At 37.7% G+C, this 13,015-nt stretch overlaps 1 pseudogene; it reads left to right on the plus strand.

The window, feature by feature from the left end:
• The first annotated feature begins 631 nt into the window (after positions 1–631).
• Positions 632–8,117, plus strand: LOC126951441 (T-complex protein 1 subunit alpha-like; annotated as a pseudogene).
• Positions 8,118–13,015: the final 4,898 nt, after the last annotated feature.

Raw genomic sequence — 13,015 nt, forward strand, 5'->3', positions numbered from 1 at the left:
AGAAAACTACAAAAGGCATAACATATGCTTAATGGGAATACCAGAAGGAGAGCAAATATTCAAAAAAATAATGATTGAGAATTTTCCCCAAATTAATGTCAGGCATCAAACCCAGATGCAAAAAGCTCAGAGAACACCATGAAGGATAAATTCCAGACAAACTACACCTAGGCATATTATTTCCAAACTACAGAAAATCAATGATTAAAAAAAAATCCTGAAAGAAGCCACAAGGAGTGGGTGCTGGCCCTTGCATACACAGGAGCAAAGATAATAGTTACATCCTACTGCTTCTCCTAAGAAACTATGCAAGGGTGGAGTGAAATATTTAAAGTGTTGAGGAATAAAAATCAGCCTAGAACTCTGTATCCTGCAAAATTATCCTTAATGTGAGAGAAAAATAAAGACTTACTCATACAAACAGAAATTGAGGGTATTTGTTGCCAGTAAACCTGACTTGCAAAAAACGTTAGAAGTTATTTAAGGAGAAGGAAAATAATATGGGTCAGAAACTCAGATCTACATGAAGAAAAGAAGAGCATTAGAAATGAAGAGATTGGTGAAAGTAAAAAAAAAAAGAAAAAAACCTTGTTTTTCTTGTTCTTAATTGATCTACACGTATATATGCTTATGTTTGCTTAGGTACAAGCAAAATGAATGATAGCGACGATACAAGGGATCGGCAGGAGGAATTAGGATTATTTTGTTATTATAAATTACTCATATTACTTGTGAAGTAGTATAGTGTTATTTGAAAATAGACTTGGGTTGAGCAGCTCTTGGGGAATCGCTCCCGTATGCTCCATGCGGTCGCTGCCACTGCTATGGTCCCCGGTCGGCCGAGAGACCGCGATACTGGTTGCCCGCAGTATGAGCAGAATTCAACGTGTACCGCTGCCGTGAAGATGGAGGGACCTTTGTCCGTGTTCGGGGACCGCAGCACTGGGGAGGCAATCCGCTCCCGGAACGTTATGACTGCAGCTTCGATTGCCAATATTGTAAAAAGTTCTCTTGGTCCAGTTGGCTTGGATAAAATGTTGGTGGATGATACTGGTGATGTAACCATTGCTAAGGATGGTGCACCCATCCTGAAGTTACTGGAGGTAGAACATCCTGCAGCTAAAGTCTTTGTGAGCTGGCTGATCTGCAAGACAAAGAAGTTGGAGATGGAACTACCTCAGTGGTTATTATTGCAGCAGAACTCCTAAAAAATGCAGACGAATTAGTCAAACAGAAAATCCATCCCACATCAGTTATTAGTGGCTATCGACTTGCTTGCAAGGAAGCAGTGCGTTATATCAATGAAAACGTAATTGTTAACACAGATGAACTGGGAAGAGATTGCCTGATTAATGCTGCTAAGACATCCATGTCTTCCAAAATCATTGGAATAAATGGTGATTTCTTTGCTAACATGGTAGGAGATGTTGTACTTGCTATTAAATACACAGATATAAGAGGCCAGCCACACTATCCAGTCAATTCTGTTAGTATTTCGGAAGCCCATGGGAGAAGTCAAACAAACAGTATGCTCATCAGTGACTATGCACTAAACTGTGTGGTGGGATCCCAGGGCATGCCCAAGAGAACTGTAAGTGCAAAAATTGCTTGCCTTGACTTTAGCCTGCAAAAAACAAAAATGAAGCTTGGTGTACAGGTGGTCATTACAGACCCTGAAAAACTGGACCAGATTAGACAGAGAGGATCAGATATCACCAACAAGAGAATTCAGAAGATCCTAGCAACTGGTACCGACATTTTCTAACCACTGGTGGAATTGATGATACGTGTCTGAAGTATTTTGTGAAGGCTGGTGCTATGGCAGTTAGAAGAGTTTTAAAAAGGGGCCTTAAACACATTGTGAAAGCTTCTGGAGCAACTATTCTGTCAAGTCTGGCCAATTTGGAAGGTGAAGAAACTTTTGAAGCTGCCTTGGGACTGGCAAAAATGGTACAGGAGAGAATTTGTGATGATGAGCTGATCTTAATCAAAAACACTAAGGCTCGTACATCTGCAACGATTATCTTACGTAGGGCAAATGATTTCATGTGTGATGAGATTGAGCATTCTTAACATGATGCTCTTTGTGTAGTGAAGATAGTTTTGGAGTCAAAATCCGTGGTTCCAGGTGGGGATGCTGTAGAAGTAGCCCTTTCCATATACCTTGAAAATTATGCAACCAGCATGGGGTCTTGGGAACAGATTGCTACTGCAGAGTTTGCAAGATCACTTCTTGTTATTCCTAATACACTGGCAGTTAATGCTGCCCAGGACTCTACAGATCTGGATGCAAAATTAAGAGCTTGTCATAATGAGGCTCAGGTTAACGCAGAACGTAAAAATCTAAAATGGATTGGTCTTGATTTGAGGAATGGTAAATCTCGAGAAAACAAACAAGCAGGAGTTTTTGAACCAACATAGCTAAAGTTAAGAGTTAGAAATTTACATGCCCCGTTCCAAGTTGGCCGAATAAGAACAGCTCCAGTCTGCAGCTCCCAGCGTGCTCAACGCAGAAGACAGGTGATTTCCGCATTTCCAACTGAGCCTCCGCTGGTGATACCCAGGCAAACAGGGTCTGGCGTGGACCTCCAGCAAACTCCAATAGACCTGCAGCTGAGGGACCTGACTGTTAGATGGAAAACCTAACAAACAGAAAGGAATAGCATCAGCATCAACAAAAACGACATCTACACCAAAACCCCATCTGTAGGTCACCGATATCAAAGACCAAAGGTAGATAAAACCACGAAAATAGGGAGAAACCAGAGCAGAAAAGCTGAAAATTCTAAAAACCAGAGTGCCTTTTCTCCTCCAAAGGATTGCAGCTCCTCGCCAGCAATGGAACAAAACTAGATGGAGAATGACTTTGAGAAGTTGACAGAAATAGTTTCAGAAGGTCGGTAACAACACACTTCTCCGAGCTAAAGGGGGATGTAAGAACCCATCGCAAGGAAATTAAAAATCTTGGAAAAAGATTAGATGAATGGCTAACTAGAATAAACAGTATAGAGAAGACCTTAAATGACCCAATAGAGCTGAAAACCATGCCAAGAGAACGTGACACATCCACAAGCTTCAAAAGCCAATTCGATCAAGTAGAAGAAAGAGTATCAGTGATTGAAGATCAAATTAATGAAATAAAGTGAGAAGAGAAGTTTAGAGAAAAAAGAGTAAAAAGAAATGAACCAAGCCTTCAAGAAATATGGGACTATGCGAAAAGACCAAATCTACATTTGATTGGTGTACCTGAAAGTGACAGGTAGAATAAAACCAAGATGGAAAACACTCTTCAGGATATTATCCAGAAGAACTTCCCCAACCTAGCAGGGCAGGCCAACATTCAAATTCAGGAAATACAGAAAATGCCACAAAGATACGCCTCGAGAAGAGCAACTCTAAGACACATAATTGTCAGATTCACCAAGGATGAAATGAAGGAAAAAATGTTAAGGTCGGCCAGAGAGAAAGGTCAGGTTACCCACAAAGAGAAACCCATCAGACTAACAGCGGATCTCTAAGCAGAAACACTGCAAGCCAGAAAAGAGTGCAGGCCAATATTCAACATTCTTAAAGAAAAAAATTTTCTACCAAGAATTTCATATACAGCCAAACCAAGTTTCATAAGTGAAGGAGAAATAAAATCCTTTACAGACAAGCAAATGCTGAGAGATTTTGTCACCACCACACCTGCCTTACAAGAGCTCCCGAAGGAAGCACTAAACATGGAAAGGAACAACCCGTACCAGTCACTGCAAAAACATGCCAAATTGTAAAGACAATCGATGCTATGAAAAACTGCATCAATTAACGGGCAAAATAACCAGTAAACATCATAATGACAGGATCAAGTTCACACACAACAATATTAACCTTAAATGTAAATGGACTAAATGCCCTAATTAAAAGACCCAGACTGGCAAATTGGATAAAGAGTCAAGAGCCATCAGCATGTTGTATTCAGAAGACGCATCCCACATGCAAAGACACACATAGGCTCAAAATAAAGGGATAGAGGAAGACCTACCAAGCAAATGGAAACCAAAAAAAAGAAAGGGTTGCAATCCTAGTCTCTGATAAAACAGACTTTAAACCAACAAAGATCAAAAGAGACAAAGAAGGCCATTACATAATGGTAAAGGGATCAATTCCACAAGAAGAGCTAACTATCCTAAATATATATGCACCCAACACAGGAGCACCCAGATTCATAAAGCAGCCCCTTAGAGACCTACAAAGAAACTTAGACTCCCACACAATAATAATGGGAGACTTTAACACCCACTGTCAATAATAGACAGATCAACGAGACACAAGGTTACAAGGATATCCAGGACTTGAACTCAGTTCTGCACCAAGCAGGCCTAATAGACATCTACAGAACGGTCCACCCCAAATCAACAGAATATACATTCTTCTCAGCACCACATCACACTTATTCCAAAATTGACCATATAATTGGAAGTAAAGCACTCCTCAGTAAATGTAAAAGAACAGAAATCACAATAAACTGTCTCTCAGACCACAGTGCAATCAAATTAGAACTCAGGATTAAGAAACTCGCTCAAAACCACACAACCACATGGAAACTGAACAACCTGCTCCTGAATGGCTACTGGTAAATAACAAAATGAAGGCAGAAATAAAGATGTTTTTTGAAACCAATGAGAACAGAGACACAACGTACCAGAATCTCTGGGACACATTTAAAGCAGGGTGTAGAGGAAAATTTATAGCACTAAATGCCCACAAGAGAAAGCAGGAAAGATCTAAAATTGACACCCTAACATCACAATTAAAAGAACTAGAGAAGCAATAGAAAACACATTCAAAAGCTAGCAGAAGGCAAGAAATAATAAGATCAGAGCAGAACTGAAGGAGATAGAGACACAAAAAAACCTTCAAAAAATCAATGAATCCAGGAGCTGGTTTTCTGAAAAGGTCAACAAAATTGATTGACTGCTAGCAAGGCTAATAAAGAAGAAAAGAGAGAAGAATCAAATAGATGCAACAAAAATGATAAAGGGGATATCACCACCAACCCCACCGAAATACAAACTACCATCAGAGAATACTATAAACACCTATACTCAAATAAACTAGAAAATCTAGAAGAAATGGACGAATTCCTGGACACATACACCCTCCCAAGACTAAACCAGGAAGAAGTTGAATCCCTGAAGAGACCAAATTGAGGCAATAATTAATATCCTACCAACCAAAAAAAGTCCAGGACCAGATGGATTCACAGCCAAATTCTACCAGAGGTAAAAAGAGGAGCTGGTACCATTCCTTTTGAAACTATTCCAATCAATACAAAAAGAGGGAATCCTCCCTAACTCATTTCATGAGGCCAGCATCATCCTGATACCAAAGCCTGGAAGAGACACAACAAAAAAGAGAATTTTAGACCAATATCCCTGATGAACATCGATGCAAAAATCCTCAATAAAATACTGGCAAACCAAATCCAGCATCACATCAAAAAGCTTATCCAGCATGATCAAGTCGGTTTCATCCCTGGGATGCAAGGCTGGTTCAACATATGCAAATCAATAAATGTAACACATCACATAAACAGAACCAACAAAAAAACCACACAATTATCTCAATAGATGGAGAAAAGGTCTTTGAAAAAATTCAACAGCCCTTCATGCTAAAAACTCTCAATAAATTCGGTATTCATGGAACGTATCTCAAAATAATAAGAGCTATTTATGACAAACCCACAGCCAATATCATACTGAATGGGCAAAAACTGGAAGCATACCCTTTGAAAACTGGCACAAGACAGGGATGCCCTCTCTCACCACTCCTTTTCAGCATAGTGTTGGAAGTTCTGGCCAGGGCAGTCAGGCAAGAGAAAAAAAATCAAGGTATTCAATTAGGAAAAGAAGTCAAATTGTCCCTGTTTGCAGATGACATGATTGTATATTTAGAAAACCCCATCGTCTCAGCCCAAAATCTCCTTAAGCTGATAAACAACTTCAGCAAAGTCTCAGGATACAAAATCAATGTGCAAAAATCACAAGCATTCCTATACACCAATAACAGACCAATAGAGAGTCAAATCATGAGTGAATTCCCATTCACAATTGCTACAAAGAGAATAAAATACCTAGGAATCCAACTTACAAGGGATGTTAAGGACCTCTTCAAGGAGAACTATAAACCACTGCTCAACGAAATAAAAGAAGACACAAACAAATGGAAGAACATTCCAGGCTCATGGATAGGAAGAATCAATATCATGAAAATTGCCATACTGCCCAAGATAATTTATAGATTCAATGCCGTCCCCATCAAGCTGCCAATGACTTTCTTCATAGAATTGGAAAAAATAAAAAATAAAAAAATAAACTACTTTAAAGCTCATATGGAACCAAAAAAGGGTCCGCATTGCCAAGACAATCCTAAGCCAAAAAAACAAAGCTGGAGGTATCATGCTACCTAACTTCAAACTATACGACAAGGCTACAGTAAACAAAACAGCATGGTACTGGTGCCAAAACAGAGATCTAGACCAATGGAACAGAACAGAGGCCTCAGAAATAACACCACATATCTACAATCATCTGATCTTTGGCAAACCTTACAAAAACAAGCAACAGGGGAAAGGATTCACTATTTAATAAATGGTGCTGGGAGAACTGGCTAGCCATATGTAGAAAGCTGAACCTGGATCCCTTCCTTACACCTTATACAAAAATTAATTCAATATGGATTAAAGACTTAAATGTTAGACCTGAAACCATAAAAACCCTAGGAGAAAACCTAGACAATACCATTCAGGACATAGGCATGGGCAAGGACTTCATGACTAAAACACCAAAAGCAATGGCAACAAAGCCAAAATAGACAAATGGGATCGAATTAAACTAAAGAGCTTCTGCACAGCAAAAAAAAAAAAAAAAAAAAAAAAAAAAAAGAACTACCACCAGAGTGAACAGGCAACCTACAGAATGAGAGAAACTTTTTGCAATCTACCCATCTTACAAGGGGCTAATATCCAGAATCTACAAAGAACTTAAACAAATTTTCAAGAAAAAAACAAACAACCCCATCAAAAAGTGGGCAAAAGATATGAACAGACACTGCTCAAAAGACATTTATGCAGCCAACAGACACATGAAAAAATGTTCATCATCACTGGTCATTAGAGAAATGCAAATCTAAACCACAATGAGATGCCATCTCACACCAGTTAGAATGGTGATCATTAAAAAGTCAGGAAACAACAGATGCTGGAGAGGATGTGGAGAAATAGGAAGGCTTTTACTCTGTTGATGGGAGCATAAATTAGTTCAACCATTGTGGAAGACAGTGTGGCGATTCCTCAAGGAGCTAGAACTAGAAATACCATTTAACCCAGTGATCCCATTACTGGGTATATACCCAAAGGATTATAAATCATGCTGCTATAAAGACACATGCACACATATGTTTATTGCAGCACTATTCACAATAGCAAAAACTTGGAACCAACCCAAATGTCCACCAATAATAGACCAGATTAAGAAAATGTGGCACATATTCACCATGGAATACTATGCAGCCATATAAAAGGGTGAGTTCGTGTCCTTTGCAGGGACGTGGATGAACCTGGAAACCATCATTCTGAGCAAACTATCGCAAGAACAGAAAACAAAATACCGCATGTTCTCACTCATAGGTGGGAATTGAACATTAAGAACACTAGGACACAGGGAGGGGAACATCACACACTGGGGCCTGTCGTGGGGTGGAGAGCTGCGGTGGGAGGATAGCGTTAGGAGAAATACACAATGTAAATGACTAGTTAATGGATGCAGCAAACTAACATGGCACATGTATACCTATGTAACAAACTTGCATGTTGCACACATGCACCCTAGAACTTAAAGTATAATAAAAAATAAATAAATAAGAGTTTGAAATTTGCAACTGAAGCTGCAATTGCCATTCTTCAAATTGATGATCTTATTAAATTACATCCAGAAAGTAAAGATGATAAACATGTAGGTTATGAAGATGCTGTTCACTCTGGAGCCCTTAATGATTGATCTGATGTCTCTTTTATTTATAACAATGTTAAATGCAATTGTCTTGTACGTTGAGTTAAGTATTATACATTAAAGTGCAACAAGCTGAAAAAAAAAAGAAAGGAAAAGAAAATAGACTTGGGTTAGCTATAAATGTATGTTTCAAACTCCAGAGCAATCACTTAAAAATGTGTTTTAAAAAGGAAAATTGATATGCTGAGAAAGGAGATAAAATGGAATCATATAAAATGCCCAGTTAAAAATTTCAAAAGGCAGAAAAGAGTGGAAGAAAAAATATGAACAAAGAACAAGAGTAATAGACAGAAGACAACAGTAATAAACACTGTAGATGTTAATGCAACTATAGCAAAATTACTTTGAACAACAGTGGTGTAAATGTACCTATTAACAGATGGAGATCAGAGTGAATCAGAGACAAGACCAAAATATATGTTGTCTACAAGAAATGCACTTTAAATATGAAAAGACATATGGATTAAAAATAAATATGAATAAGTGGAGAAAGATATACCATGCTAACACTAAGCAAAAGAAAGCAAAAGTGTCTCTATTCATTTCAGACAAAACAAACTTCATACTAGCATATTTATTAGAAATAAATAGAAACATGACATAGTTATAAAGGAGTCAATTCTCCAAAATAATATAACAATCTTTAATTTGTATGAGCCTAACAACAGAGTGTCAAAATATATGAGGCAAAAACCTACGGAAAAATAGATGAATCCACTATTACAGTTGGAGACTTCAACACCCTTCTATCAGAAATGAACAGATTCAGCAGGCATAAAATCAGTAAGGATATAGTTGAACTAAAAATACCACCAATCAACTGTATATAATTAACACCTTTAGACTACTTAATGCAACAACAGCAGAGTACACATTCTTCTCAAGTACACGTGGAACCTTCACCAAGATATACCACATCCTGGGCCATAAAACACATCTTAACAAATTTAAGAGAATTAGGAATCATATGATGTCAGCTCTCAGACCAAAATGGAGTTAAACTAAAAACAAATAACACAAAGATATCTGGGAAACCTCAAAACTTGCAGATTAAACGACACATTTCTAAATAACACGTGAGTTGGAGATAAAATCTCATTGGAAATTTTAAAATATTTTTTAAAAGATCAAAATTAAAACAAAACTTATTAGAACTCTGGAATGCAGCAAATGCAGTTCTTAGATGAAAATTGATAGCATCAAAAATAAAAAAAAAAAATTAGCCGGGCATGGCAGCAGGCACCTGTAGTCCCAGCTCTTAGGGAGGCTGAGGCAGGAGAATGGCATGAAACTGGGAGGCAGAGCTTGCAGTGAGCCGAGATCTCACCACTGCACTCCAGCCTGGGTGACAGAGCAACTCCATCTCAAAAAAAAAAAAAAAAAAAAGGGAAAGAAAAAAAAAGAAAATTGATAGCATTGACTGCATATATTAGCAAAGAAGAGAGATCTGAAATCAGTAATCTAAGGCTATACCTTAGGAAAAAAAGAGCAAATTAAATTCAAAGCAAGCAGGAAAACACATTAAAATTAGAGCAGAAATCAATAAAATTGAAAACAGAAGATCAATAGAGAAAATAAATAAAACCAAAAGTTGGTCTTTGGAAAAGATCAATAAAATTAATATGCCTCTAGTCAGGCTATCTAAGGGGAAAAAAAGATGACACAAATTACTAACATCACAAATGAAGAAACACATTAAAAGAATAGTAAGGAAATACTAGGAACAAGTCTATGCCCACAAATCCGATAATCTACATAAAACAGACCAATTACTTGAAAGATACTACCTGCCAAAATGCACGCAAGAAGAAATAGGCAATCTAAACAGTCCTGTATCAAATAAATTGAATCAATAATTAATAATTTTCCCAAAGGGAAAGGACTAGGCCAAGATACATTCACAGGTGAATTCTAAAAAACATTTAAAGAAGAAATTATACCAATTCTCTACACTCTCTTTCAGAAGATAGAAGCAAAAGGAAAATTTTCTAACTCATTCTATGAGGCCAGAATTACCTTATACCAAAACCAAACAAAGATATTACAAGAAAAGAGAATTATAGATCTGTATGTTTCATGAACATAGATGCAAAAGTTATCAAAAAAATGTTAGCAAATCAAATCCAACAATATATAAAAAGAATTTTACACTGCAAAGAAGTAGGATTTATTCCATGTATGCCAGCCTGGTTCAACATTAAAAAATCAAATAATGTAATCCATTACAACAAATTAAAGAAGACAAATTACATGATCATATCAATAGATACAGAAAATTTATTTCACAAAATTCAACATCCACTCATAATTAAAACTTTCACAACCACAGATTGCAAACACTGGAGTTACCTGGAGCACGAAATACATTCTACGACCAGACTGACTAGAATCCATTGAGTTATCTAGCCAGCAGCTCTGCCTGATAGCAGAGCCCAGCTAGTGGTCTTACTAGAGATTGGAACCCAGAAAATACACATCTGGCCAAAATCAGTGGCCCAGACAACTAGAAAACTCACAACAGCTCTGCTTGCCCAGGGTCAGTGAGGGTCATCATCAGTTGTCCCTTCCAGAATCACAGACTACACTAAAGTGAAGGTCCATCCCTAGCAAAGAACACCTGTGAAAGCCAGAGAAAGGCTTTCTTCTCAGATGTTCAGACAACAACACAAGGATGCAGGAATTATGAAGACTCAGGGAACCATGGCATTTCCAAAATAAACTAATAAAATTTCCATGGTGGACCCATAAAAATGGAGATCTATTTATAAAATGACAAAGAATTCAGAATAATACCCATAAAGAAGTTCAGTGAACTAAAAGAATATACAACAAAAAGTTTAATGAAATTTGGTAAACAATGCACAAAGTGAAAAGTTTGACAAAGAAATGGAAACAAAAGAAACAGATAAAAATCCTACAAATGAAGAATACAGTGACTAACGTGAAAAATTTAACAGAAGTTTAACAGAAGGCTGCAAGACCAGACTTGATCAAATAGAAGAAAGAATTAGTGAGCTTGAAGACAGAACACTTTAAATCATTCAGAGGAGCAAAAAGACAAAAAAAATAAAGAAAGTCTACGAAAATTAAGGAACACCACCAAGAGACCAAACCTTTGTGTAATAGGACTTACAGAAGGAAGATAAAGAAAAAGGGACAGAAAACATATTTAAATAAATAATACCTAGGATAGAGGAGGAAAAATGACGGATAGGAGGCAGGACTAACTTGCAGCTCCCACTCAGATGGACAGAGCAGCATGTGGAGACCTACATTGTGAACTTTGCTCCAAGAACTACCATAGAATTATACCAGGAAAGCTGAGAGAATCCACACACCCTTTGAAGGAGGTAGATTGCTGTTACAGGCTCCATGGGATAGTGGAGAAACTGTGAGTCTTCTTGCTTTCTCAGCTGGGAGGCTTGTAGCCTGAGGCAAGTTCTCAGTCCTGCTCACCAGCTTCCTGGAAATAAACTCACTGCTGTTGGGGTGGCACGGCCAGAGTGAGACCAGTCTTTCAGGCTGTAGGCTGCATGGGAGCTGGGTGAGGCCTATAGCTGTTGGATTTCCTCCACTTCCCTGGTGACCTGTGTGACGCAGTAGAGGCAGCCAAAATTCCCCTGGGAACATAACTTTATTGGCCTAGGAACCACACTTCCATCCCCCATTGCAGTTGCAGCAAGCTCTGCCCAAGGAGAGTCTGAGCTCACACATGGCTAACCCTGCCCCCACCTGATGGTCTTTCTCTACCTGCCCTGGTAGCCTAAGACAAAGGACATAATCTCCTGGGAACTTAGGGATACCAGCACAACTGAGAGAACTGAAGATGGATTACATCAGAGGATTCTGAATTGCCAGAAAAAGAATTCAGAAGGTCAACTATTAAACAAATCAAGGAGGCACTAGAGAAAGGTGAAAACCAACTTAAAGATATCAAAAAAGTGATACAGGATATGAATGGAAAAATCCTCATTGAAATAGATAGCATAAATATAAAATGATCACAACTTCTAGAAATGAAGGACACACTTAGAGAACTGCAAAATACCCTGGAATGTCTCAGCAATAGAATCAAACAAGTAGAATAAAGAACTTCAGAGATTGAAGATAAGGCTTTCAAATTAACCCAATCTCAAAAGACAAAGAAAAAAGAATTTAAAAAAAGAACAAAGCCTCCAAGAAGTTTGGGATTATGTTAAATGACCAAACCCAAGAATAATTGGTGTTCCTGAGGAAGAAGAGAAATCTAAAAGTTTGGAAAACATATTTGAGGGAATAATTGAGGAAAACTTCCCCAGCCTTGCTAGATATCAAGACATCCAAATAAAAGAAGCTCAAAGAACACCTGGGAAATTCATCACAAAAAGACTGTCACCTAGGCACATAGTCATCAGGTTATCTAAAGTTAAGACAAAGCAAAGAATCTTAAGAGCTGTGAGGCAAAAGTATCAGGTAACCTATACAGGAAAATCTATCAAATTAACAGCAGATTTCTCAGCAGAAACCCTACAAACTAGAAGAGATTGGGGTCCCATCTTTAGCATACTTAAACAAAACATTTATCAGCCAAGAATTTGGTATCCAGTGAAACTAAGCTTGACAAATGAAAGAAAAATACAGTCCTTTTCAGAAAAACAGATGCTGAGAGAATTTGCCAATACCAAGCCAGCACTACAAGAACTACTAAAAGAAGCTCTAAACCATGAAACAAATCCTCAAAATACACCAATATAAAATCTCATTAAAGCATAAATCTCACAGGACCTATAAAACAATAACACAATGAAAAAAGAAAAACAAGGTATTCAGGCAACAATAGCATTAAGAGTAGAATAGTACCTCACATCTCAATACTAATGTTGAAAGTAAATAGCCTAAAACTCCACTTAAAATATACAGAGTGGCAGAATGGATAAGAATTCATGAACCAAGTATCTGCTGTCTTCAGGAGACTCACGTAACAC

Source organism: Macaca thibetana, chromosome 3, assembly GCF_024542745.1.
Source record: "Macaca thibetana thibetana isolate TM-01 chromosome 3, ASM2454274v1, whole genome shotgun sequence".
Lineage (NCBI taxonomy): Eukaryota > Metazoa > Chordata > Mammalia > Primates > Cercopithecidae > Macaca > Macaca thibetana.